The sequence below is a fragment of the Macaca nemestrina genome, chromosome 13 (genome assembly GCF_043159975.1).
Source record: "Macaca nemestrina isolate mMacNem1 chromosome 13, mMacNem.hap1, whole genome shotgun sequence".
Lineage (NCBI taxonomy): Eukaryota > Metazoa > Chordata > Mammalia > Primates > Cercopithecidae > Macaca > Macaca nemestrina.
Window position 1 is genome coordinate 16,842,716 of NC_092137.1, and position 5,923 is coordinate 16,848,638.

The following is a 5,923-nucleotide window of genomic DNA, read 5'->3' on the forward strand; positions in this document are numbered from 1 at the left end:
CTCCACCTCTTGGGTTCCCGTCTCCCACACCTGGCTAATTTTTGTATTTTTACAGGGCTTTACTATATTGGCCAGGCTGGTCTCAAACTCCTGATCTCAGGTGATCTTCCTGCCTCGGCCTCCCAAAGTGCTGGGATTACAGGAGTGAGTCTCTGTGCTCAGCTCCATTGTAGGATTATTAATTGGACTGATTTCAATATTGTGTCTCAGAGACTAGAGGGGGGTTGAGGAGAGGGAGAGAGACAGGAAATAGCTGGTTAAACACATACAAGATTTATCAGTTAAGTTCGCCATCTTGTATGGGCACAATTCATGGATCTCCAAAACAATTACAATAGTAGTGTCAAAAGTCATTGATCACAAATCATCATAACAGATATAATAATGAAGAGAAACCTTAAAATATTGCAAGAATTATTAAAATGTGACACAGAGACACAAGATGAGCATATGCTAATGGAGAAATGACACCTATGGATTTGCTCAATGCAGGGGTGCCATAAACCTTCAATTTGTAAAAAAACACAGTACCTGTGAAGTACAATAAAGTGAAGCACAGTGAAAGGAGGTGTGTCCGTATTTGCACTGTTCCATTCAGGGGCACACACCTTCTTAATCATTTGAGAGGGACCATGGGGGTCATTTTGAGCATAAGTTCATCTTAAGCAGAAAGATGAATGTCAGAATCCATTTCTATGAATAGTATGTGTCTTTTAGTTAACATTTAGGAAAGCATATTCAACTCTGAGCAGAGCTTATGCTGAAATCAGAGCTTAGAAGGAGAATGTTTTAAGGCAGATGTCTGTAGAATGGCAATGGGAGGTTGTAGCAGCCCAGTTACAAGATGATCTAACTGCAGTGGGTGTAAGGTGGAATTGCAAGACACATCATGATGCTGGCCAGGAATGAGGAGACCTTATCTATAAGCCTAGACCTCCTTTAACATTTCTGAATGACCTCACTTAGTTAACACTTTTTTGGATATCTTTAAATGGGGACAATAATCTCTTCATCTCTAATCTGCTTCGTTAAGACATGAGATATTGATAGAGAAAGTGCTTTTTTTTTTTTTCTTTTTTTACTTGGTGAGAAGTGTGTTAACTTCTTTAGACCTTGGTTTCCTGATTTGTACAATGAGGACTGCATAGTATTTTGTAAGGTAAAGGGTGCAAAGCATTGAAAATTCCTTGTCTCATACTAAGTGCTAGCTACATATTGAGCATATGTATTTCTTACATTGCCTCGCCTCTCTCAACTTCTTTGCTCTTTTCCCACAAAGATAACTAAACAGGTAGTTGTTGACCATGTCCCAGTTTGAAATGACCTGGATGATTAAGGCTTGCCCTCCTGTTCAGGAGTCCACTTCTGGATAATGGCGCACAGAAGTACTAATTCTTTGTAATGTCCAGGACTACAGTTTATAGGGAACTCAGTATCATCTCTCCTGCCCTTGGAAAGTAAGTTCCAGAGATCTGTTCTATTACCTCCCTTTATCAACAAAACGTGCAAGATTCAGTACCATGAGCTAGTACAGCAATAGGATTTGCTTCAGGTGCTAGAACTTTGCCTTTCTAGGAGCCCTTTCATTTTGCTTCAATTGTGTATAGGAAAATTCCCAAGGAGAAGACCACCTCGTTTGCCCCAGTGCCTGATAGCTACTGGGGAAAGTGTTTAGAGTTTAGAATCAGTTTAGCTTCCAACTCCCAGCTCAATCTCTGAGGCACGGTGTTTCCTGGGCATATCACTGCCCTCTTTCTGGGCTTCAGTTTCTCCAACTGAAAAACAATAAAGTCAGAGCAGTGTAATCACCTCCTCACATGCAATAACCCTCCCCAAAGACCTTAGTTCGGGACTAGTTCCAGGATAGGAACTGGGACAGGAGGAGGATGAAAGGTGCAGGAGGCCACAGAGGAAAGGCAGAGCAATGAAGGAATTAGAACTTTCGTTTGCTTCCTCCTTAGCCTGCGGGGCTGATTTTTTTATTGTTTGTTTTGTTTCATTAAAGAAAGCAGTGAGTCTAGGAGCTATCTGTGCTGTTTTATGACTTTTTGAGACTCTGGGTCCCAGGGAAGCTACTTCAGGACCACAATGAAAAGTAGCACACAGAGTTGGATGACAGCCCCTCCCAATCCCTTCCTTCAGGTTCCAGAATGCAGCTCTGACACCTGGAAAACCTAGGAAGCCCAGGAAGAGTCTGGTAGATGGCGTCAGCAGCCAAGAGAGGTGTTTGCTTCTCTGAAAAGGAACGATTGGAACTACCCTAAGCACAAGGGAAACATCCCTGAAGAAACTAAAATAAATATAGAAAGCTTTGAGTCAGGATTCTAATATAATACAGGTGGAAATTCAAAAACATTGTAACATAGGAATTGGTGTTACCGTGTCTTACTTGTGTACACCTGCTGGTGAGGCCTGGGAATATTCAGGGTACAATTTTTAAAATATTTTATTTTGAATAATGGAAAACAGGCACACAAATAGAATAATATGATAAGCCTGCCTCCCTCATACCTCTCGCATATTTAACAGTTATCAGTGAATGGTTAACCTTGTTTTATCTATAACTTCATGTGTTTCACTGTCTCCAAGTCATCTTAAAAGCAAATCCAGACATCATATTATTTATTTTTAAATGTTTCTGTATATATATGTGAGTGTGTGTATATGTATATACAAACAAATTTAGACATCATATTATTTGTTTTTAAATATTACTGTATATATGTTTAAATGTATATATGTATATGTATATATGTACATGTATATATGCATACATATAGGTAAAATAAAGACTACTATTTCCAATATATCCATGATACTAGAATTGTAGATTTAGCAAATGAAAAACACAGGATACATTGCATGAAATGTACTTGTACAAGAAACTTGTATGTTGTTTATTTGAAATTCAATTTTAACTGAATATTCTATATTTGATCTAGCATGCCTACAAAATACTTTTACTTTAAGAAATAACAATAATTCCCTAATATTATCAGATACGCAGTCAATATTCTAATTTCTGATTGTCTCATAATTGACATAAATATTTTGTTTTGCTTATAGATTGTTTTACTCATGATCCAGTGAAGGCCCACACATTACAATTGGTTGATCGAATTTTTAAGTCTTTTAATCTGTAGATTCACTACCCATCACTATTTTTTTCCTTTGCAATTTATTTTTTGATGAAACCACACCATTTGTCCTATGGTTTCCTATTTATTGATTAGATTATCCTGTGATATGTTAAACATAGATCTCAATTTCCTGGCTTCTTTTATAAACCTGCAGCTGGGTCTGGAGGATTAATATTTAGATTTGAACTTTTTTTTTTTTCTAAGAATCTTTCATAAGAGGTGTTGTGTTTTTCATCTGGAGGCGCATGTCTGATGAGTCTGTTTTGTTGTTAGTGGCTTTGAAAAACAATGCCTAGATTCATTAATTAATTAGGACTTGTAAAATGGTGATATTTTAATTTTTAATTCTATTATTACTGTTCCATTATTAGTTGAGCTACTCCTATGAAGAAAAATAATGATACTACCGTGTACCAATATGGATGCTAAATTAGAAAAATTTTTTTACAAATTTTTTTACTTTAAGATATATCCCACTAGGGAAGTTCAGACAAATTCTTACATTTTAAAGTTGCATGAAATACTTTCTTATTAAACACACATTTATCCTACCAACTGGAATCATATTTAGTTCATTCATTCTTTATAAAAAATATTTAGGGTTAACATTTTATAAATTTAACTTTTTATTATTATGTAAAGTGTTCTCATTGCTTAAAATCTAATCTACAAAGCAAGGTATATTCAACGAAGTCTAGGTTTCATTCCTCTTGCCTCTTTCATTCAACTTTTGTCCTTCTTCTTTCTCTTGTTATAGGTCATTTTTAAAAATTTGTAGTTCATTTTAACACACGTAAACAGATACATCAGTATCTTTCTGTCTCTAAGTTACTATTAAAATACTATTCACATGGTTTCTCACCTTTTGTATTGATACTTTCCTTTAAAATAGTTTTTGGAGATCTCTACCTAACAAAGACTACAAATATTTCTTGTTTCCTTCCTGTAATAAGACTGGTGTGTTCAATTAGTGCCTTTTTGATAGACAAAGATGGAAACTTGTTTCCAGGCTTTTGTTCTCACAGATAGTTCTATAACAAAGACAAGCTACATAGTTCAGCAATGCTAAGGTCCATCAGGATAAGTCCTTGAAATATTGAACCGCTAATTATTGATCCTGACTAATGATATGTCATGCTTGTGTTCTGTCATTTATTCTAACACAGATTTGGGGGACAATCCAGTATTAATAATTGCATCTGAGTTTTCCATGTTATAGGATTCTCATGGCAAAAATAATAAGGGAAGTGAAATAAGAGATGGACTAGAGAACAAAAAGTTATAGAAGTTTTATCAAGTTGTGAATTTTAATACTCAACAAGGAATAATGAAGAATTATCCAGCATTTAGAAACAAAAGCTAAAAATCACAGATAAATAACCTATGATTAAGGGTCATATAACAAAAATTAATACAATAAGATATAATTTTTATAAAATAAACTAAATTTAAAAAGTAACGGCCGGGTGCGGTGGCTCACGCCTGTAATCCCAGCACTTTGGGAGGCCGAGGCGGGCGGATCACAAGGTCAGGAGATCGAGACCACGGTGAAACCCCGTCTCTACTAAAAATACAAAAAAAAATTAGCCGGGCGCGGTGGCGGGCGCCTGTAGTCCCAGCTACTCAGGAGGCTGAGGCAGGAGAATGGCGTAAACCCGGGAGGCGGAGCTTGCAGTGAGCCGAGATCGCGCCACTGCACTCCAGCCTGGGCGACAGAGCGAGACTCCGTCTCAAAAAACAAAAAAAACCAAAAAAACAAAAAAAAAGTAACAATAATCATTGGGCCCAGTGTTACAAGTGGAGCAGAAAACAAGTATTCTATTCATGGCAATTTGAAATAAAATTTCGTACAATATTCCTAGAAGGCAGACTAACAATATTTCTTAAGATTCTTAGAAATATTAATTTAATGTGACTCAAAATTAATGCATTTAAAATTGAATCTGAGTCTTCTGTTTCTGATTCTAACAGAAAATCTTTTGCCAGATCAATCCATTTGCTAAGAAAAACTATAAAAATAGAACAAAAAATAACTGCTCAATATCATCAGAGTGAAAAGAAAGCAACCATTGGACCAATAATGTAGAGAGAAGGTAAATATTGCATGAGCTAGACTTCCTCTGTCACTTCTTTGGTTACTCACTGATTTTCAATGTGAAGCACCAAAGACAGGGAGAAAAGCATGGAATAGATCTTTCTGCAATCTCATCGGGTGGGAGAAACAGAAGTGGAGCTCAGGTTTATCAAAGCAGCTGGAACTTGAGGGGGCCAAGATCCAAAAGACAGGCCATCTCAAACTGCACAGTGGCAAGAGACCCAGAAACCAAGCAAAAAGCAGAAGTCAAGAGACCAAAAACTAGTCTCAATTTTCAACAGTCTCATAGATCTGGGTGGGAAAACATTGGATTTCTGAGCCCCAGAGGCAGAGTAGTGAATATTTACTGATCAATAATACAAAGGATCACACTAAATATGATCTAAATTTTATTGCCAATAAAATAAAATAAAACCACATGGCTTGATATAAGTAATTAAACTTCTCCGATATTCACTTTAAAAAATCCATAAAACAAGGTTAAACACACATACTATTTGTAGAGACTATGAATGTTAAGTTAATACGTCTACATTTTAGGTAAATATTTATTAAATATTAAATATTTAATCAACTGTAGTTACCATTTTTGTCATGACTGCCCCTGTTATTCTGGAAACACTAAGTGATACTCTGTCACCAAGACTGAGACCGTATTTCTAATATCCTTTTTTTTTTTTTTAATTTT